Below are 22,090 nucleotides of genomic sequence, written 5' to 3'. Positions count from 1 at the left end.
CTGCTGGTGTGGATGTACCAAAGGGAATGGTATGCAACTAAAGAAATCACTGCATGGGCTCAAGCAGAGTGCCAGGTGCTGGAACACCAAACTAACGGAAACATTGCTTTCTTTAGGATTTAAGCAAGGTATCGCTGATCCGTGTGTGTTTGTCAAGCAAGAGGGGGAGCAAAAACTGCATTGCATTTGTTTTGTGGATGATTTGCTGTTCTTCTGAAGGAACAAAGAGTTATACCAGCGTACACTTACTCAGTTGAAGGAACACTTCAACATGAAGGACCTTGGTGAGGTTTCCAATTATCTTTCTCTACAGGTTGAGAGAGACAAATAAGGTACTTTTCTGGTACATCAAACCCAAAAGATTACTGATGTGCTGAATAAACTGAATTTAAATGATGCAAATCCTGTTGACACACCTATGGTACAAGGTTATCGGGTAGATGATGATGCAGAGGCATTTTCTGATACTACACTGTATAGATGTGTTTTAGGTAAGTTAAACTTCATCGCAAGAGTTTCAAGACCTGACATTGCTGTTAGCTGTAATTTGCTGAGCAGACATGCCAACAATCCTACTGTTCAGGATTGGCGTGCTCTGAAACGCATTTGCCGTTATTTAAAAGGCACTATGCACTACAGATTGCGTTTCACAAGTCAAAAGACTGGAGGTCTAGAAATCTTTGCAGATGCAAGTTTTGCTAGCGATGTCACAGATAGTAAAAGCACTTCGGGTATTTGTTACATGTACAACCATTGTCTTTTTGATTGGATGTGCAGGAAACAGACAACAGTTTGTCAGAGTTCCTGTGAAGCGGAGCTCAACGCTCTCTCATTCTCTCTAATGGATTGTGAGTGGTTATTGCAACTGTTTAAGGATATTGGAGTCAATGTGTCTTGTCCTATTCAGGTGTATCAAGACAACCAGTCCTGTTTGGCTTTGCTAGTTTCAGAGAGTTGTAAGCAAAGGACCAAATACTTGCAGATTAAATTACATCGTGCAAGGGAATGCATAAAAAAAGGACTAGTCCAAATATCCTACATGCCAGGTAATGAAATTCCGGCTGATATGTTGTCCAAGGTTGTAAATAAAGAACAATTGCACAGTTATTTGCAAAAGCTACAGTTTGGAACTGCTGGGCTTAAGGTTACACAGAATGGGGGAGTTTTGTTAGGAGATTCAGTTCCACCTTAAGGTTTAGGCATGCTGCTGTATGTCACTTGTCTATGCATTTCCGTTTGTACTTTTCCTGTACTGTACTGTACTGTTTGAACTGATGGAAGAGAGAAAGCATCGTTTCGCTCTCTCTTCAGATACGCTGTAAATAAACTGCTTTAAAATGCCTCTCTGCTGCCTTAACATCTCCGCTGAAACTGCGTGGACATCTCTGCTGATTGCGTGCTCAGGTTACTGAGACCCTGAGTCGTGTTCCATGGGAATCACCGGGACAGAGGAGAAGAGGGGGCTGTCGGCTGGACCTCCCAATGGTGATATCCCAACAATGGTGATTATCCCAAAGTCTTAAATGAGTTTTGGGACACGGGTGGCACTGTGGGTTAAACAATAGAGCCTAGGGCTTGCCTATCAGAAGGTCGCGGTTCGAATCCCTGTGACGGGGTGAGCTCCCCTTGCTCGGTCCCAGCTCCTGTCCACTGTCCACTCCTTGCTCTGTGAAGAAAACAACAGCCAGGCCAAAGTTTTAAGATATGTTAAAAACCTTTTCCCCAAACCAGGGCTTTAGGGGCAGCGGACTCAGCTGGGAAGAGAGAAGAGGAGTGCAGGGATATTAAAAAAATAATAATTTTAGGTTGGGTGTGTGACGAAATTGAAAATGTTCTGTTATATTTTTCTTTTGCAACCGGCCTATCAAGGGTTAACTCAGACTCCAGGTTGAACTGACTGAACATTCCATGAGGCTGAACAGCCGTTTTGTCAGTTGAGAGGGTGCTTGGGAGCGGGAGTGTGAGGGTGGTTGAAAGGAAGGTCTGTGAGAGTAGGTTTAGGTTAGGTTTTTGTGAGGATATCAATTATATGATTAGCAAAGATATTAACACTGAAACTAAGCTTGTTCACAAGAAACCTTGATGCCACCATTACGAACTTAAGCAATTAAATTTCCATCGTTAAAAGTGCCAGTCATAAAGTCGACTGTGTTATTTTCCAGCAAAGGTACATGAAACTCATTTGTGTGGACACTCTTTAAAAAGACAAAACTTCCTTCAATAGTGGCATGGTTAGTTTATGTCTTTGAGGTGCACTAAAGGGGCGAAATAGGCAGACAGACCCAGGGGGTCACAAAGTTACCTCAGGGGAGAGGCAAGCTTTTACAGTAGGGGATTTCTAGTGGTTGAACCCCTTACACTGAGGACACAAGGGATAGTCTCGTTTATAGCCCAGAGTTTAAAAGGGTACCTGGTCACGCTTATGCTGGAAGAGGACTCTTTTATTTTAAAAACCCACGAGTGCTAGAGGGTTTAAAGAAAAGCTAGAGGGATAAGTGGGAGGTTTGATTTACCTCAGAAATACCTGTTAGTTCTTTCCCCAAACCATGTTGAATCCGCCACATTGGAGTCCTCTGCAGCAAGCAATGGTGGTGTTACTTACAGATGGCAACAATCACTGCAAAGGGGAGGAAGCACATCCCGGCAGTTCCTGCGATGACAGGCATCAGGTCCACCGGTGCAGCGCATCCTTGCTCTGTGAAGAAAACAACAGCCCGGCCAAAGTTTTAAGATATGTTAAAAACCTTTTCCCCAAACCAGGGCTTTAGGGGCAGCAGACTCAGCTGAGAAGAGAGAAGAGGAGTGCAGGGATATTAAAAAAATAATAATTTTAGGTTCTGTGTCCTTGCTTCTCCATTTGAGCCTGCCTGCTTTTGTACGTTTCATGGTATTTTGACAAACACACAAGACGTAACCGGTTGTGCTCTTATTCACTATATCATATCAAATAACTTAGAGTTTAAGGGAAATAACTCATAAAGTTCAACGGAGTAAGCAGAAGACCCAGTAACTGTTATATTATATAAATAACTGTTATATTAACCCAGTTATTTGATATGATATAGTGAATAACATATATTATTTATGTAAGAGCACAAGGAACCTCGGATCTGCAAGCCCCTCAGACTACAAGTGCATGGCGGTTTCTAGGAGTGCCTTACCTTTTTTTTCTTTTCATTTTTTATTTACTTTACTAGGTTTGCAAAACAAAAGCATAAGTTCATTCCACAAATCTTTACAATTTGCCCTTTTTTCCCCCCAGACTGCAAGCGCATGGCAGTTTCTAGTAGTGCCTTACCTGCAGATGATGCGTTGCCATTGCTGAGCGAGATGCTTCACCTTCCTGTCCAAGTTGTGCAGATATAAGGTCAGGATCCTGCACGACCTAAGAAAAACTAGAGAAGCAGGGCAACATAAGAACATAATAAGAGTCTGCTGGATCAGGCCAGTGGTCCGTCTAGATGACTCTCAGTGTCTACAATTCTATGACCTTTGGGGAACTGGGACAGATGGTGCTGCCCGTCTGATTTTTCATGGAATCACAGAATTGTAGAGTTGAAAGGGGACCCTCAAAGTAATCTAGTCCAACCCCCTGCACTTCAGGAATCAAGACTCACCTGCATGCTGCTGCATGGTGCTTTTTCTTCTTTTTGAGACGAAGAAGAACCTGTTGCAGAACAGCAACGCAAAAAGAACAGAGCTGAAGGCAACAGAGCGACAGCAACAGAGGCAGGGGGGGCAGGGAGGTGAACGGGTCTGAATCCTTTTCATAGTCTGCAGGGCCTGTTCAAGGCTTTCTGCCACCTGAAGCAAAGGGCAAGGAATTTCCTCCTCCCAGGCAGATGGCTGAATCCTATTTCGACATCCTCCCTTACACTCCCTTACACCATCCTCCCTTACAGCTACCGGCAGTAATCACAAGTGAGTAGAGGGCTAAAGATAAATGGTCCCCTGACCATTAGGTCCAGTCGTGACCCACTTTGGGGTTGCGGAGCTCATCTCGCGTTCTTGGCCGAGGGAGCCAGCATACAGCTTCCAGGTCATGTGGCCAGCAGGACTAAGCCACTTCTGGCGAACCAGAGGAGCACAGGGAAACGTCGTTTACCTTCCCGCTTGGAGCGGTACCTATTTATCTGCTTGCACTTTGACGTGCTTTTGAACTGCTAGGTTGGCAGGAGCAGGGACCGAACAACAGGAGCTCACCCCGTCGTGGGAATTCGAACCGCCCGACCTTCTGATCAGCAAGCCCTAGGCTCTGGATTCTAGAGTTAGAAGGGACACCCAAGGGTCATCTAGTCCAACCCCCTGTGAGGCAGGAATCTCAACTAAAAGCATCCATGACACATGGCTGTTCAAGCTCTGCTTAAAAACTGCGCTGTGGCTTACTTACCCACAGGCAGGAAAGAAGCAGAAGAAGAAGCAATGACAACCTACGGTCAATGTCCTCCATCATGTTTGCCAGTTGGGGCAACTGCTCTGCTGCTCTGACCGGACTTCAGGAAGGGAGTTCTGTTGTCTCCCGTGGTAACGCCTGCATCACAAATGTCTTCTGTGACATTCTGTGATGCTCAGGGCCTCTCTGTGATCAGTCAGCCAGCAGCAGAATGGGTGGCATTCATCCAGCCCTCTGAGCTGGGCTGGGCTGAGAGGCAACTGCCCCCTAACCCTGAGAATGAGGTTACGATTCTGAAATGAGAGGACCTGAAGCTCAAGCCGAAACAAAATAATAATAAAAATTCCTTCCAGTAGCACCTTTGTTGTTGTTTAGTCATTTAGTCGTGTCCAACTCTTCGTGACCCCATGGACCAGAGCACGCCAGGCCCTCCTGTCTTCCACTGTCTCCCGCAGTTTGGACAGACTCATGTTGGTGGCTTAGAGAACACTGTCCAACCATCTCGTCCTCTGTCATCCCCTTCTCCTTGTGCCCTCCATCTTTCCCAACATCAGGGTCTTTTCCAGGGAGTCTTCTCTTCTCATGAGGGGGCCAAAGTTATGGAGCCTCAGCTTCAGGATCTGTCCTTCCAGTGAGCACTCAGGGCTGATTTCCTTCAGAATGGAGAGGTTTGATCTTCTTGCAGTCCATGGGACTCTCAAGAGTCTCCTGCAGCACCATAACCTACTACTCAGCCTAGTCTAATTTTATTCACATAGGCTGACTTTCTGGGCTGCTGGGGAAGCCTGCCTAGGCTGCTGCCTGTCCTTTGGGCCCCAATCCCCCTCCAGAAAGCCTCTTCTGCCCCCGAAAGTGGAGTGTGCGGGACAATGCCAGCGCTGCCGCCCCATTTTGCTCGTGTGTGGCGCCGGGAGGAGCAGCTCAGCGCCGCCCTGAACACTCGGCAGGCATGCCTCCCCTTTGCCCCCTGCCTCCCCTGCATGAAGCTAGGACCCCCCCCCAAAAAAAACCAGTTGTGTAATTAAAAGAAGATGAGAAAAAAAATCAGCAAAGCAACTCTGTGGCAAATTCACCAATTCCTTTAAATATGGACTATTAATGAAGTTCTCACTTTTGACAACCAGTCTGATGCTTTTGGATCAAAATATTCCTAGACACAAGACTTTTATTTTTTATTTTTTAAGCCCTTTCAGTCTCCCATCTCGAGGCTAAATACAGCAAACTGTACATTCCCACCCCTCTCCCCAAGGCTGGATTATCTACTTCTGTATGCTTGTGTATCTGTGTCTCCCTTGTATCTATTAGGGACTATTCTCTCGCCTTTCCTTTGATATCTTTGCTACTGATTACTTCTGCTGTTTTAATTTTAGAGAAAGTGCTTAATTTAAAAAGGATCTATACTGTAGAAAACAGTGGTAACAATAAATTGAAGACAAGTAAATAATTTGGGGAGGGTGGTCCCAGAGCCCTAGAGCCACCATCCCAAAGAGGATAAAATGGGCAGACTTTGGTATTGTTTTATCCTCCCCTCCCCCAATGTCTTTCTCTCTATCTGAGCTGGCTCCCTGCCTGTTATGTTGCATGCGGGAAAACCCGTGTGGGGTTCCTCTCTGTGTAAAGTCTTCAAGCTGTTCCTTTGCGTGCCTGACAAATCTGCCCCAATGTCAAAATTTATCTTTCCCCCCCACCTCCAATCTCAGTTGTTGTGTGTCCTGGCTGAGGGGAAAAACAGAAGACGGATGGCCATCGGTCAGGGATGGTCTAGTTGAGATTCCTGCATTGCCCCGGGGGGGTTTGGCTTGTGCAGAGTTTTAGGTACAAGTTGGATGCAAGGGGTGCATAGGAATGCAGCCCATCTTATGTAACGTTGGCTCCCAGTGATCATGATGAGACTAGATTGCTGCTATGCAGTCCTGTTTTTTAAATAAATGTTTTCCTTTTCAGATAATACAGAGCATGGCGAAATCACAATAAATAAAACCTCCCCTTCAGTAGTTTCAAGCACTTCTAAAGGTTCCACATAATATCTGTACTGCATTGTTTACTGTGACAGCACCTGCACTTTGGAACTCCCCGCCTATTGCAACAAAGCACGTGCCTTTGCTAGACTCTTTTCAGGCACCTGCTAAAAGCATTCTTCTTTAGGCAAGCATACCTAGATGCTTAGGAAGTTGAAGTAATTTTAATCTTCATATTTTAGATTTTGTATGTTTTAAAGTAGGATTGTTAATTTCTTACTGCTGTGGTGCTTTTTTTTGTTTTGGTAAACCACTTTGCAGGGTTTTTTAAATCGAATTTTATTAAATAAATAAACAATAAATATAAATAAAATAACACAAGCCAAAACACAATCCATCTTGTAGATTTAAGTATCTGTCCACAGTCGCCTACTTGTTATCAGAGGCCCAGAATTCACATTCCTTTGTAAGAAAATATGAAATAACGTAAAACCATTTTTGCAGGCAAAATAAAAATAAAAAATCAATGTGTGTGTGTGGGGGGGTGACAAGAAATTTTCCGCACCAGGTACCACCTGACCTTCCTACGCCTCTGGCTGAAGAACTTGATGTCCCGAGTTTGGAACAGTCCTCATTCAAGAACAGAAGGTTATCTTGCTCTAAGCAGAGGTGCTTCAGAGTGTTCCTGCCTATTAACTTGTGCTTGGTGTCCGGATGACTATCTTGCTCTACATCACTGTATAAAGTTCTTCCTCTCAGCACCGAGCATTCGCATCAAGCAGCCACCATGCAGTGCAATATCATTGTATTCCTGGTCTTCATCATGGGATTATTGGCACCTTGGTCTAAGGGGCACAGTTTCCACGCCTCTATGGATGGTAAGACTTCCATTGTTCTGGCCCTCATATGCCTCAGGTCTGCCAGGGCTCTCTGCAAGTTAGGCATCCAACACAGAATGGAATGGGATTTGGAGGCACAGGCTTTGCGCTAATATCATGAGAACAGTTCTGTGGCGTGCGCCACTCACCTCCAACACTGGGCGACAAATGCTCTGCCTTTTCGCATTCTGTTCACCCTGCCTGTATACTTGCCTCTCAGCTTGGGACTTTCGTCCTAATGGATACATTAGGTATAGTCCCATCTGCACTATACCTTTAACTGAGTGTTATACCACTTTAAACAGCCATAGCCGTTTAACAGTGAATCCCTCCAACATTTCTCTGATGAAGTGCTATTTTTCTAGAAAAAGAGGTGCCACAACTCACCATGAATGCCTCCCTCGTTCTCTTAGAATGGCAATGGTGCCCACCTGAGAGGTGCCGGAACTGTGTTTCAGTATGTTCCAGCTGAAAAAAAGCCACGGGAATGTCCTATTCTGTATGTTCCAAGAGTGCCAGCTTGGCATCATGACCGTGGGTGCCCAGGTCCGTGGTGCCATGTAGTGTGCATGGTCCTGGCATCGAAATTTGTGGGTGCTCTGGCGCCCTGGGCCCCAGGGAGTTGGCACCTATAATACCCTCCAAAATTTGTCTGATGAAAATAGGGGCATCCTAAGGAAAAGCAGGACATTCCAGGATCAAATCAGAAACCAGGACGACTTCTGTAAATTCAGAACAGTCCCTGGAAAATAGGGACACTTGGAGGGTCTGGGCTCTGGGGGCGGGGAAAATAGAGGCTTCCTAAAAATGGACATTGCAGAATGTGTATATATATATATATTCCCTACATTCCCTACAAAAGAGACAGAAAACGTTTGATTCCTGAGTATGCTGAACTATCTGCATTGGGGAAGGTGCATTTTATCACATGTTTCTAAGCACCTTTAAAATAATTTTGAAAAAAAGCTTCAGCTTTTAAAATAGTTTTGGAGAAGCCACAGCAGTTTAAAGTGGTATAATATTGCTTTCAGAGTTTAGTGTGGATGTTTCCGTACAGGGTTCAGTCCTTCCACCCAGTAACTAGTGCATAGCTGCCAAGTTATCCCTTATTTTAAGGGATTTTCCCTTATGCTGAATAGGCTTCCTCGTGAGAAAAGGGTAAACTTGGCAGCTATGAACTAGTGACTGGCAGCCCAACCCTATCAAAATTCACAATCTGTCTTCTGAGTTCTCCCTTTTTAAAATATAAATTCATGCTTTGAAGTATTTTGATATTTACATTCACAGTTTTATAAGGTGTTCAGAGGGATTTTAAACCATGTTCTTCATTCTCTTTAACTTTCTAAAAAAAGGCAACATCTTGAAGAGGCTAGGAAGTGCAATATATTTAGTGCATTTTCAAAACAGAACCAAAATGATCTCTTGAAAGAGGGCTTTGTGACCACATGAAGTTATTTCCAGGGAAAACATGCAATTTTTTTTAAAAAAAAGAATGTTCCCTCAGATCACAACACAGGAGCTCCCATACTTTCCCCCATTCATTCCTTGGAAACAATTGCTTACCCCACACCAGATGTTTTAACGCACAATGCTTCCCCCCCCCCAAAGAATCCTGATAACTGCACTGTAGGTCACAGAGCTACAGCACCCAGAAGCTTTAACAAAGTACAGTTCCCAGGAATCTTTGTGGGAAGTCGTGATCTTTAAATGTGTGGTGGGTATCAGACCTTCCCATTGTCCCTGTTTTCCAGGGAGTGTCCCAGTTTCTGATTTGGCCTTGAAATGTCCCTCTTAGGAGTTCGAGTTATGCAAATCCTGAGCAAAGAGATACAACCTTTAGAAGACACCTGGAAGCAGTACTGTAAAGAGAAGCTTTAAAAAAAAAACATATTTAATAGTTAATTAATATTATTTTACATGTTGGAAGCCGCCCAGAGTGGCTGAGGCAACCCAGTCAGAAGGGTGGGCTATTATTATTATTAGGCTATCATCATCATCATCATCATCATCTGTATTTTCATTGGATAAATGTTGGCAGGTATGGTGTATGCAGTCGAAATTAATGTGATCTCATATTGCCCCTTTCGGGGATATTTCAAGTGACCTTTTTTTGAGTATGCAGCAAGAGTCACACTTACTAGCCTCTAGGAGAGATGTTTATCTTTAAGAATGTTAAAGAAAATAAAAGCCCTTGGACTCTCCACCCCACCGGGTGGAAAATGTATATTATTTCACACACTCCGTTTGGATGACAGCAGCAAACTTCACGAGATCAAAGTCCAGGCAAGTTGTACATACATTTGATTTGCAGATTAGGGACATACTATATTCAACAGCGTATAACACATTCCAAGTCAGGGTCTGCTGCCTCGTTCCTCCATTCATGCCTTTGCTCACCTTCTAGCTCTCCTGATGGTATAGCATGTGGGATGGTTTTCTTAAACTACATAGCTGCCAAGTTATCCCTTTTTTACAGGGATTTTCCCTTAAGCTGAATAGGCTTCCTCGCGAGAAAAGTGAAAACTTGGCAGCTATGAAACTAGAGCATGTGGGAAAGAAATAGCTATGAAGGGACCAGTGGAGGGAGAGGGAAGGAGGTGCAGCAGCCTCATTGTCAGGGTGAGTCCTCTCTTTATTATGGTTGTGTGCTATAGTCTTTTTCAGGGCTGTTTGGAGAAACCACAACTGGACTCTTTGCAACAAGGCTCCCAGTTGGGTTCTTTGTTCTAGGTGACTCTTGGATCCCATTTGGGAAGGTCCATCTTTGGCTACTCGGCAGAGATGACATCAGGTGTTGGATTCACAAATGTCACATCTTCAAATGGCATCTTCTTTTGAGTTTCAAAAGATGAGATGGCATATAAGGAACTTGTCATTGCTTTTCTTCTCACCTTTCCTCAAGCGGAGCTGCCTGCCAAATGCAGATTACGTCCAAGATATGGAAGGTGCCATTCAATTTACCGAAATTTTTACTACGATACTGTGAGTGGCAGGTGCAGGACCTTCAGTTACAGTGGCTGTGGAGGCAATCGAAACAACTTTCTACATCTCATTGACTGTGAAGCCACGTGTGTATGGTTTGGTAAGGACAATTCTTTTTTTCTTTCTCTTCCTGATCCTTAAAAATTGACAAGTGAAAACCTGTTCAGAATTTCTCTTTTTGCTACTAGTGAGTCATTCTCTTGCTGGTTTGATTCCCTGCTGCTGGAGGTTTCATGCTGTAAGGTTCTTTTAAAAACTGTTAATGGGAATCATAGTCCAGCAATATCTGGAGGGTCACAGGTTCCCCACCGCTGCCCCACAGCTCCCCATGCCCCATTGAAGGTACTTTGGAGGGGCCTCAAATCTACTGAAGCAGATGTGGGGAGGTCCTGAGGTGAGGGGGAATCTGTTCTGCCAATAGTGTCTGTACTGTTGGATTTCACGCTGTTATTTTTTTAAAAAAAATAAAATAAAATTTAAATTGATTTGGGAGAGTAGGGAACACTGAAAGGGAGGTTAACAAACAAACAAACAAACAAACAAACAAACAAACAAACAAAGTTGACTGAGCTGAGTTCATGTTCAGGCTCAAAACAGGGCATACTGCATGGGTTTGAGGTCAGTGAAGACATCCTACTTTTGCTGCCTCCATTACCGGTATATCCTGAGACCCTCCAAGTGTCCCTATTTTCCAGGGTCAGTCCTAGGATTTACAGAAGCTGTCCCAGTTTCTGATTTAATCCTGGAATGTCCCACTTTTCCTTAGGACATCCCTATTTCTATCGGAGAAATTTTGGAGGGTATGCTTCCTTGAGGAGCCAACCAGCAGAGGTAGGGCTTATCCTTTTGTCCAGCTCCTCTCCCCTGGAGAAAACCGCTCTTTAGTGCTCAGTTGGAGCAAATGCCAGTTCCAGTTTTACCTGGATTGCCATTTCTTCCGATCTACTGCTAAAGAGTTGGTGTTTCCTTGGAAAGGAGTGGGGGCAAAGGGGAAACCACCTGGACCAGTGTTTTCTAGGCACAGGACAAGTGAAAGTGGGGATGAGCCCGTATTCTGGAGGTTTGTTATTCCTGACCAGGGGGGTGGACCTCTGGAGCACATGGTGCCCAGCTGGTTGCCCAAGGGGCCTGGTAGGAATTTTTATCCATTTGGCAAATTGGCTCCAGCCTCTTGGTTTTTTGCCTGCCTCGTAGAAAATCGTCACAACTTTTTGGTATTGGCAGTAAGGCATTGGAATATGTGTGGCGTATTGGAGGGCAGGTTCGGCCCATCGCCTACCCCTCCACTTATTGGGTATTCTGTTAAAGGAATCCGGCGGTCGTGGATCCTGTCGGACGCCCTGCTGGTGGCTAGGGCCATGGCACGACCCCCGGTGACATCAGGGGGAGCTTCCATTCGTATTTGCATCAACAAGCTCCACCTTCTGGTTGTTAACCCTTGAATAGCTCCCCGCTGTGCAGGGTGGAGTCATGAATACAGTAGTTTGATCCAATGCCTAAGCCAATGCAACACATGCTGTAACCACTAAAAGTTGTGGCCTTTTTCGCCCATTAACCTTAATACATTGTGTCCTCGTGTCTTTCTTTCCTCAAGCGGGTGGCGGGTCCTCGACTCACAATAGTCATTAGGAGATTTGGAGCACCAGTATCCTGATGACACACAGCTGCATTCCTCCATAACACCTTTTTAAAGACCGCTGAAAACTTTTATTATGCAGGCAATTAAGAATATATATTTCCACAAAGTTCATCTACTTTCTGATTCATATAGCTTTTATTGGCTGGTTTGATGTATAGCTGTTGTGAACTACTTTGATTTAAAAAGAAAGAAAGAAATGAATTAGTGGTATATCAATATTTTAATTAATAACAGAATGGTAACTTGGGATAAGAGCAATTCCTGAGTGAGGGTCTAGCTAATTGTTTCAGCTACCTGTTTTATCTTCCTTTAAAACCCTGTATTAAAGTGGTTTAACTCAGCACCCACATCAACCATGTCATGCCATAACATAGTTATCGTTTTACTTTTCATAGGCAAGTCGGACAATTGGTTAAATCCCATAACCCATAAGAAAGGTGAGATGTCCTGTTCTTTTCTGCATTGCATATCTCAGTGGGATTCACGATTAGTGCAGTGAGAATGCCTACATACATGGGAGGTAAGCCAGCTACAACGGGCAGGTGTGTGCTGAGCGCTTAAGCACCAAAATGTTGAGCAGGGACCCCTTCAGTTTGCCACTCAGTTCTTTGGGACTTGTGGGCAAGGAAGCGAAGCCTGTTGGGGTCTTTCATGGTTCACACATCCAGAATTTTGGGGTTCAAGGGGTTGTGAGCTGCAAGTTGGGCTCCTTCAACAGTTAAAGTTGTGTGGCTCAATAGAATGGAACCAGGCAGTATACTGTTTCCAATTTATGGTCAAGTCAGCTCCTCAACCACTTCAGTAGGGAGGTCACATGGTGGCTCCCACTTTATAAAGTGCCCCAAACCACTCAAATAATACTTGTAGATTCTCTAGTTTCTATTGAGTTTAATAAAGTCGTGGACATAGATAAGCCAATCATGAGCATCTCGCTTATTTACTCACCTTCTCATTTACTTGTTTCTCAGCTTAGTGCTTTGCCCATACCTCACTGAGAGGCATTAGTTTAGTTTTACATGACAGAAGGCGAGAAAGGAAGGTGGCTGACAGAACACGTAGAATGGGGTGGATGAGCTGTGGCTCTCCAGATATTGCTGGACTACAATTCCCATCATCCCTGACCATTGGCCATGGTGGTGGTGGCTGATGGGAGCTGTAATCCATCTTCTCCAGGAGGGCCACAGTCTAGCCACCACTGATGTAGACAAATGAGGCAGAAGTTGCAGCAGCTTCCTACTCTCTGGCTGCCACAGAAAATTTCAAAGGCCAAGCACAGCTTCAGGGCTATTATCTCATGATTCTACACTGCTCCATGTACCTCATTATGCCTAGTGAGCTCTGCTCCATGAAGCTCTAACAGGTGTTCATGAAAGTTGCTGTGGTGATGTGCTAGATTTTTCTAAATGGCAATAGCAGCCTCGTCCCTCCTGGACTCGTCTGTTCTGTGATTTGGTAACTGGATACAACTCTAGAGTTTCTCTGCCCCCTTGCCTACTTCTTGCTTCCTACTTCTTGCTGCCACATAATATTTCAAGGGGCAACCACAATTTCAAGGTTGTTGTTATCTCATGACCCCACATTTCCCCATAAATCTCGTTATCGTCAGTCAGCCCTGGTCAGTCATTGCTGTTGTGGTGAAATGGGAACTGCTATGAACTGCAGTGGCAGTTTATTTTTATTTTTTAATAATGATTTTTATTAGTTTTTAATTACAGTCCAATAATAGTCTCATTATAACAATACCAATTTATAATACAACGATTAATACCAATCGTTCAAATACCAAATTATATGATTTAGATAAAGTGGCCCCCTGCGTGCTGGATTTGATGATTTTCTTTATTTCTGCATTCCAAAATCTTATTAATTTCCCTTACATTCCAGTCATAATAATAATCCCTTATACAACAACTGCAATATTAATAACTTCTATTTGTGTTGACACATTAAATCTATATATATATAAAATGTAAAAAATGTGAAAGTGCGGGATTCACTTTTCTCCGTAACCGCTTGACCGATCGTCCTGAAATTTTGACACAACGATCCAGGCCACTCCCCGAGCATTGTTAGAAGAAAAAAAATCCCTCAAATCTCACACCTCCGCAGGGACAAACCTTTTTTTCAACAAAGTAAAACAGCGCCCTCAAGTGGATTTCCTTCCACACTACACCCCCTCCCTTCCTTGAAATCTACACCACCCCGCCTCCACCATGAGATCCACCACTCACATCCATCCATCCGGCAGAGGTGTTGAAGACCAAACCCACTGAAAACAGGCCTTTTCCAGCAACAAGGCCCAACATTGCCAAGTGGAGTTAGGGGCCTGCCTGGGGGTGGGGTGGGGGGCCAAATAGAGGGCAGGGATACGTAATGGGTCAGAACAGGGTGAGGGGAGACACAGGGATGAAACCTCCCCTCTCCACAGTATCTCGCCTCGACTCAGGGGGACTCTGAGGCTCAGGGAGATCTGAAGGGGGGCTATTACTCTCCATTTCACAGACTAATGCACAGCAACGCGTGCAGGGCCAGCTAGTGATTTATAAAACTACAAGTGAGGAACTCAAACTAGATCCTTGTTCTTCCTGTGTGTGGCAATTACTCTGTCCATGGTTTTTCTTCCTGTCCTTGTAAGATGTTATGTCCCCCCCCCCCTCCGGCCTTGTTGCTGTATCCATCATGCCTTGGGCGGAGCTGATATCCCATTGTGGTTCCACAAATTTCTCCTGCAGTAGCAGTTTAACCTCAGCTGGACTCTCTGTTTCATGATTTTAACCTCCTGACTACTGCAGAGCTCCTGTCACAGCCCACTTGGAAGAGATAAATCTCAGCAGTTTGAATAATAGATACAGGACTTTGAAATAGGATTTACATTAGCTGTGGAAATGTGTGTGTGTGTGTGTGTGTGCAAGACTTCTATGCACCCCTTTCTCCTCCAGACATACCTGTGAAATGCGAACAGCCGAAACGAACAGGACCATGCAGAGCTGTAATGCCACGATATTATTATGATATTTGGGACAAGAAATGTACGAACTTCATATATGGTGGCTGTGGTGGCAACGAGAACAATTTCAAATTATACCTGGAATGTTATTTGGTGTGTGAAAACCCTGGTAAGAATGAGCCACTTTTAATGGTTTTAATAGACAACAAAAAGAACCTGCAGTTTTTGCTACCATTACTCATGCATTTTAGCTCCAAAACTGAACAATCTTAACTTTAATCAAGGGAGTGGTGGGACTGGAGCTGTCAGCATCCTGAGGAATGGGTCCTCCCATTCTTGCTTTCTAAAATGTCAGAAGCCATCCAGCTTTTGATGCTAGAATAGGGAAAGTGCATAGTTTTCAAAGGGGGGTGGGTGGGGGTGGAGTCCAGAAAATGTTCAGCATTGGTGGTAGTTTTCTAGTGTTTACCACTCTCTCCCAGTAAGATTACACCAGGATTGCTGCCAATGGCTAGTACAAGCAAGGTAAAGCAGCCTATGATAAAGTAACCCTACTCATACAGACATGTTCTTCTGCAAAGGATCCTGGGAACTGCAGTTTGCTAAGGGTGGTGGGGATTATAGGTCTGCAAGGGGTAAACTACAGCTCCTAGGGCACTCGGGGCAAATGGATGTGTTTTAAGTATTGTAAATGTACAGTGTATATACAGTGTAAGGAAATGTACAGTGTATATGCAGTATAAGTTACAATTTGAAAACAGAAGCAAAAAATCAAGTGGATGCCTGTGTGAATAATGTATCAGACAGATGGCACATGGAAAAGGGAAGGTGTTCATGTCTAGGTAGAATCATGGGAAAGGCAAAGCAGCACTTTTTACTGGGGAGCTTTATGTTGAGCTCCAATAAGCCCTTAGCTGAAATATATACCCTTCAACATTTCTCTGATGAAAATAGGGGTGTCCTATTCTGTTGTTGTTGTTGTTGTTGTTGTTGTTGTTGTTGTTGCTGTTGCTGTTGCTGTTGCTGTTGCTGTTGCTGTTGTTGCCCCACCCATCTGGCTCCCCCAGCCATTCTGGGTGGCTTCCAACTGGGTGGCTTTCCCATTCTGGGTGGTTTCCAACATATGTAAACATATTATAAAAGGTTTAAATTTAAACACTTCCCTATACTCGGCTGCCTTCAGATATTTTCTAAAGGTTGTATCATTACTTATCTCCTTGGCTTGGGGCTCGCATAAGTCCATACCCTCTAACATTTCTCTAATGAAAAGAGGGACATCTTACCATAGCCTCCAACATTTCTCTGAAAATAGAGATGTAGTAAGGAAAAGAGGGACATTCCGGGATCAAATCAGAAACCGTGACGGCTTCTGTAAATCTGGGACTGTCCTTGAAAAATAGAGACACTTGGAGGGTCTGGAAATGGCATAATGCTTATTAAAAAAGGGATAGTAACTTGGGGTTAAGAGTAGCACTGAAGCATCTGGAAAATGGTTTTGGCTGCTGAAATTCCCACCAGCACTAGCATCTCTCACTTTTGCTTCCAGCCATGCTCACTCCCACTAATGATGTCACCTTAAAATTGGAAGCTTCAGGCAGAAAAGGTCCCTCACACCTGCAATACAGTAACATTGTTCTCCTTATCCATTTAATAGGACACAAGTTTAATCCTACGGAGACTGAAGGTAAGAAGAACTGAGCAAAGGTAACAGCTCCGTGGCATTTCCCTTCTGACCCTCATATGCCTTCTGCCTTCCACTCCTGCTGGCTTTCTTCAGTTTAGCAGCTCACTTCTTAAGGTCTTTCCCCACTCTATCTGTACTACTTTGTCATTTCCACCTGGGTCCCAGGGCTTGTTTCCTCCCAAGACACAGTGGGATCTGGTCATAAACACACAGCCTAGCCCCCATCCCCTGGACTGAGCTACACTGAGCAGGGACTACAGCAGAGATCTAGCTGAGATCGTGAAGCTTCATGGAGTTCCAGTGATGCTCAGGTGGATGAGTGAGGGAGATGGTGGTGTTTCAGACGACGCTGTGCTCCTCTCTACTCAGCCATCCAGCCATCCCAACTGACTTGGAGCCCTGGAGCAGAGCTCTCCCTGGAAGTCACATTCTGGTTAATTGGTCTTCTGTACTCAACCACTGGCCATTCACAAGAGTCTACTGTCATCAGTATTTATGGAGTGGATCATGCCCCAAGAGGACAGCCATCCTCTGCATGGGTCATTCAATTCTGAACCCAAAACCCTCAGCCACGTTCTTCCCTACTTATGTTTTTCTCCCACATCCTGCATATTGGCCTCTCTGTCCACGAATCTCGGAACACTTCCCCTACTTCCTTCCTTTCTCTTGGGTTCAAGGGCCTCCCTACTGAAACATTCTGAAAGAGCGGAAGCATATGCACCTATGGCCATGTTCTTCTGCTGATCTCCATGCCCACCATCCTTCCTCATCTGCCGTAGCAAGCAGGACTCCCCTTTTGACACCATAGAAGATGGGCATGGGAGGAGAAAGGAGGAGCCTGGAGGAAGCAGGTGGCATGTGATGCAGCTCCCCACTATCCCAGAATGCATCAAGGACAGGCAGGAATTCAAGGTTCTCATTTCACACCCTTTCTCTATGAAGGCCTCCCAAACCAGGCTGCACCAAATCTTAAGAGTTGTTGGTGAATTTTCTTCTGCAGTATACTAAATCTGCATTAAGGAGTGACAGAAATTATTGTCTTGCCTTACCTAACTTCTTCTGGTCTCTTTTTCCTGTGATTTTACCACTTTGCCAATATGACTACTGCACCCCAGGGCAGAGTTATCATAATGTTCCTTGAGATAATCTCGTTGCAGTCACGAGCACAACACCTTCAAATTTTGTCTTCTTCCTCTCCCAAATAATAATATAATATAATATAATATAATATAATATAATATAATATAATATAATATAATATATGTGTGTGAGAGAGAGAGTGTATTAGGGTTGCAATACATCTGTATTTTGCCAGACACATCCTCTTTTCCATGTTTTAAGTTTATGTCCAGGCGGAATTCTAAAATGTTGCAAAATGTCTGGGGTTTTTCGTTTGTCCTCAGCAGAAAAGGGCCCTTGGCACAGGAGGACTTGCCTGCCCGTCCCATCCCCAGGAGTGCCAGCCTGTGTGTTTGTGTGAGTGTGCAAACGTGTGAGAGAGGAAGGGGGAAAGATCAGGAGGGAGGGAGACAGAGGAACAGGCAGCCACCACACTGTGGCATCACTTCCTGATCAAAGCCCCCCCCCAATCGGTTGCAGCCTCTCTCTCCCCCCCCTCCCCTGGTGGGCCTCCTCCATATCCCCCCTCTCCCACTCCCTTTTCCCATTCAACAATTACCCCCCCCCCCCAACCACCCTTCTCCTCCCTTTTCTGTGCGCCCTCCAGAAAACGAGGCTCTCTTTGGCTCAGGGAGACCCTCCTTTCTCCCAGCTAGGATTTATTGATTTAATTCTCCCCCCTCCCTCCGTTACCGCATCTCTGCTGCGCTCCCCCCTTTATCCCCCCAAAGAGGTTTTCCTCCTGCTGCGATTTCTGATCGCTCCCCCCTCGCTCCATCTCCCTTTCTCAGCTGCTGTGTTCCCCTCCCCCAGTGCTTCTTTTTCTGGGGGGACACAGGGATACGCATACCCCTAAAGATTTTGTGAATCTAAGTTTGGTCTCATTGAGGGGCAGTACTTCAATATGAGTAGGAAAATGAGAGGACCCCTAAACACACACACACACACACACACACACACACACACACACACACTGCCCCCACCCTGGGCTTTCACCACTGCATGGCTTTTTCAGTCCTTTGCCTCCTTCCTGGATGCCCCAGCACTCCCCTCTCCTCCTCCTCTGGAACCTCTTCCTTTCCTTCCCTCTCTCTCCATCTGTCTGGATCCCTCTCCCATTTTCTCCCCTTTCTCCGCTTCCCCCTCCCCTCTCTGTTGCCTGCTGTGTCCCTTTTCTTCCCTCCTCCTTCAAGTCCACAGGTCTACCCCCTACACTATAGTGGCTGCCCAGCCTCTGTCTAATGACTTCCTGTGGGCGAGAGCCTCATCCAGGGTCTGTCCATCTCTTTAAACCTCTCTCTCTGCTCATGCAACCTTCTGTTTGTTTTAGGGCCATAGCTCAGTGGCAGAGCATCTGCTCTGAGTGCAGAAGGCCCCAGATTCAATCCCAGGCATCTCCAGGTGAAGCTGGGAAAAAGAGTCCCTGGCTGAAACCCTGAAGAGCTGCTGCCAGTCAGTGTAGACAATACTGACCTATAAGTTGGCAAATGTGTCCTCTTCTTTGCTCTTCAAACTATGACACACACACACACACACACACACACACACACACACACACACACGAATGAAACTTGTCTTAGTGCTGAGGGCTGTCTCAAGCATGTCAGGCGCTCGGGCGCCGTGGTGCGGAGATCGCTTCAGCGCCCCTGCTCCGCCCCGTTTCTTGCCGCGGCTGGTGGGCGGGCGCAGGGCCACCCAGACTACCCCTTGAGCAGGCCCTGTTTGTTCTTCTTTCTCTCCTGTAATGCCAGAATCTCTGCTTGAGACATGCAAACAACCACGAAACACAGGACCTTGCAAAGCAGCCTATCCTCGTTTTTACTATGATTCCCAAAGCAAGACGTGTAAGCCTTTCATATACGGTGGTTGTAATGGCAACAAAAATAACTTTGAAACTGAAGAGGAATGCATGCACGAATGCAAGTAGGCGCTGGTAAGATCACAGATTTCTTTAGAACTTTTCCAGGGAACCCAGAGAACCTTCCTTTCCCTCTTAATGCAATTCATACAATGGTTCTGTTCCAAATAATAATAATAATTTATTATTTATACCCCGCCCATCTGGCCGGGTTCCCCAGCCACTCTGGGCGGTTTCCAACAAAATATTAAAATACAAAAATCCATCAAACATTAAAAGCTTCCCTAAACAGGGCTGCCTTGAGATGCCTTCTAAAGGTCTGGTAATGGTTGTTCTCTTTGACCTCTGGTGGGAGGGCATTCCACAGGGGGGGTGCCACTACCGAGAAGGCCCTCTGCCTGGTTCCCTGTAACTTGGCTTCTCGTAGCGAGGGAACCGCCAGAAGACCCTCAGCGCTGGACCTCAGTGTCCGGGCAGAACGATGGGGGTGGAGATGCTCCTTCAGGTATACTGGACCGAGGCCATTACCGAAGGCAAGAATACAATATCCTGACTTCACGGGAGAAGGAGAAGTTTTGTTCCAGGGGATAGCCTCCGAGTTCAGGAGGGAGGTAATGAGATGCACTCTGTTTGATGGTATGTTTTTCCATGCAAACTACCTTCTCGCCAACAGATTAGATTATCATGTTTCCCCTTAGCTGGTATGAAATAAACCCTCAGCCCATCCATATAATGATCATGAATAATAATGACAAATTAGAGCAATGCTCTTGAAAGATCAGTAGAATAACAGTGAGAGGAGAGGGAGAAGAGAAGAGAAAAGCACATTCATTTATAGTGTGTGATTTCGTTGGGGGCAATGGCACTCATATAAGCACATTCTACACCCTGTTTACAGGCTGTATACACACACCATACATTTAAATCACATCTTTAAATTCCTGAGAAGTGTAGCTTGTTAAGCATGCTAGGATTTGTAACTCTTTGAGGAGTAAATTACAGGATCCTTTGGGAAAGCACATTATACCTTAAATGTACAGCACATGTGGTCATGCTAGCTTGACATTTCAAGTAGTCACCTGATGTCTATGGGCTTCAGGGAGTATGAACATTTGGATGGGAGTTTTTACTATGAAAAGAGGTTGCGGTCTTTTCCTAGGCCTTTGGGTATTTAACCTTCCCCTGGGCATGGCGCCAAGCACCACTACTGGTCAAGTTGGCACAGCGCCCAGGGGAATGCCTCCTAAATTCCTGCTGCCATTGGCCACTTCAGCGGCAGGAGGATGATCTGACACTCCCACCATTCAGTCTCATTGGCTTTTTCCAGCCTTGTGTAAGAGAAGGAAAACCTATTCCCTGTGCACTCTCTCCTTACTATGAACAACATTCATTCATTCATTCATTCATTCATTAAATTTATTTACCACCCTTCATCTGAAGATCACAGGATGGTTCACAACAGAAAAATGCAAAATAAGAACACAAAATGCTCTATCATATTTCCCCTAACTCAATCTTTTTTTCCTAAAGCAGGAGTCCCCAAAGCAGTCATTCATCCCTGATGTACCATCACATTTAATTGTACGGATGCCTCCCTTCTTTCTTCAGGTTCACCTTGAGTTCTTGTGCAGAAATCAGCGTGTAATATTTTCAGACCCATGAACATGTCCCTGGGTCCTGTAGAATAGAGGCATCAGTGGAAGCCAGAATGCTGTCTTCTTCTTCTCAACCATGTGTTCATCCAAAGAAGGATACCTTTCATGTTGTGGGCTTTGAAGACACTTGATCTCAGGACGCAAGGGAGAAATGTGCTAAGAGGAAGGCACGCTTGGCAAATCCACACTGTGATCAACTCCCGCCCGGAAACCAATGTCCCCACTGTGGAAGGATGTGCGGATCCAGAATTGGCCTCCACAGTCACTTACGGACTCATTGTTGAAACTCTGTTTATGGAAGACAATCTTACTCGGCTACGAGAGATCGCCAAAGAAGAAGAAGACCAGCAGTTGGTGAAATTTCTTACATGCTTGCCAATAAACTCACCTATTCTTCTGCATACAGTGGGCTCCATTTCTCAGGTGTTGTTGTTATCATTACAGGTAGGTAGCCGTGTTGGTCTGGATCGAAGTAAAATAAAAAAATTCCTTCAGTAGCACCTTAAAGACCAACTAAGTTTTTATTTTGGTATGAGCTTTCGTGTGCATGCACACTTCTTCAGATACAGTTGTTATCATTGTTATCTTAGATGTCTTTGTTTTCTGAAGCCCATTCACCCTTGTTTCAGTATGGGGAGAATGAGGGGTGACAGTCTTTTAAAGGAGGGTTTTACCCCAATACACAGAGTTCCGATAAGTGCATATAAATGTTTCCTGCTCCGGGTAAGTCTAGATGAGTTATATGCAAAATACGAACGAACTAGTAGCCTTGTACCTGCTGTTGCTCGTGAATTCTAAGAAACCAAAAAAGCGGAACCCCAGTGCAGTTTTGAAATCACTGTTTAACATCAGTGCAGTTTTGAAAGCTTCAGTCTGCCATCTTGATTCAAAATGGCAACCAACTGAATCTAAACATTGAAGAAAACTTGCTCCTTGACCTCAGGAAATATTAAATAGCATTTAGACACAATATCTGA

At 44.9% G+C, this 22,090-nt stretch overlaps 1 long non-coding RNA gene across 1 annotated transcript; it reads left to right on the top strand.

Moving 5' to 3' along the window:
• Window positions 1-529: 529 nt before the first annotated feature.
• LOC148683501 (uncharacterized) lies at window positions 530-4,739 on the top strand. The gene is made up of 2 exons (XR_015946974.1): window positions 530-1,502; window positions 3,263-4,739. It is a non-coding gene; the product is annotated as an uncharacterized LOC148683501 (long non-coding RNA).
• Window positions 4,740-22,090: the final 17,351 nt, after the last annotated feature.

This window comes from Zootoca vivipara, chromosome 14 (assembly GCF_965207765.1).
Source record: "Zootoca vivipara chromosome 14, rZooViv2.hap1.1, whole genome shotgun sequence".
NCBI classification, from domain to species: domain Eukaryota; kingdom Metazoa; phylum Chordata; class Lepidosauria; order Squamata; family Lacertidae; genus Zootoca; species Zootoca vivipara.
The sequence above is the reverse complement of the archived record's forward strand: the minus strand, read 5'-3'. Positions and strand labels throughout refer to the sequence as shown.